Here is a 722-nt window from a genome sequence, read left to right on the forward strand (position 1 = left end):
CTCCAAATAGTATGCCTGACGGTTTTGCTTGTTGCTGCTGTCTTCTGCTTGAGGCACTTTTTACCTTATGCGAGTAAAACTCAGTGCCAGAAAGGTCGGGGTGCGCGGCGAGGTACTGTGAGTTTAGCCAGCGGTGGTGCAGTTCTCGAGGCGGCCAGGTGGACAGACAGGCTCTCGGAGATCACCGGGTCAAAGCGACGAATGATCTGTGACTGGCCCGTGGACTCGCGAGAGAAACGGAGATGACCCCTGGAAGAAGCGAAGCTTCGCCGGCGGGCTGGAGATGGCTTGCCCTCACCAGCGTCCTCGTTGAGGGTATTGAAGACCTTTACTCTGATCGGACGGAGTTGACTGGCACTGCATGAAAACCACCGGTTGCCACGGTGCCCATCAGGAGCCTCGGGACCGAGGATCCCCGACTATATCGCCGCTCAGCTACCGTACTGTCCGAGTAAGGTTCAACGGTTCAACGGTTCAACGGTTCAACGACGGTTGCCCGGGACTCATCACTGAGTCATGGCATGCGGCTGAGTGCGCCGGCGCAGCCTATCCCGGAGGACTGTGACGAACTTAGAAAGTGCCGCCTGACAGTGTGTGTTTGCGCGGCACACTGCCGCTGAGCTTTTATCGGGACGGTCCCCGGGGCCCCGGATCACATGATCGGATCGCGTGGCTGCAGTGGCGGCCCGGCAGTGCCCGGCAGCGCCGGGCGCGGCCCGGGC

This window comes from Guillardia theta (assembly GCF_000315625.1).
Source record: "Guillardia theta CCMP2712 unplaced genomic scaffold GUITHscaffold_121, whole genome shotgun sequence".
NCBI lineage: Eukaryota > Cryptophyceae > Pyrenomonadales > Geminigeraceae > Guillardia > Guillardia theta.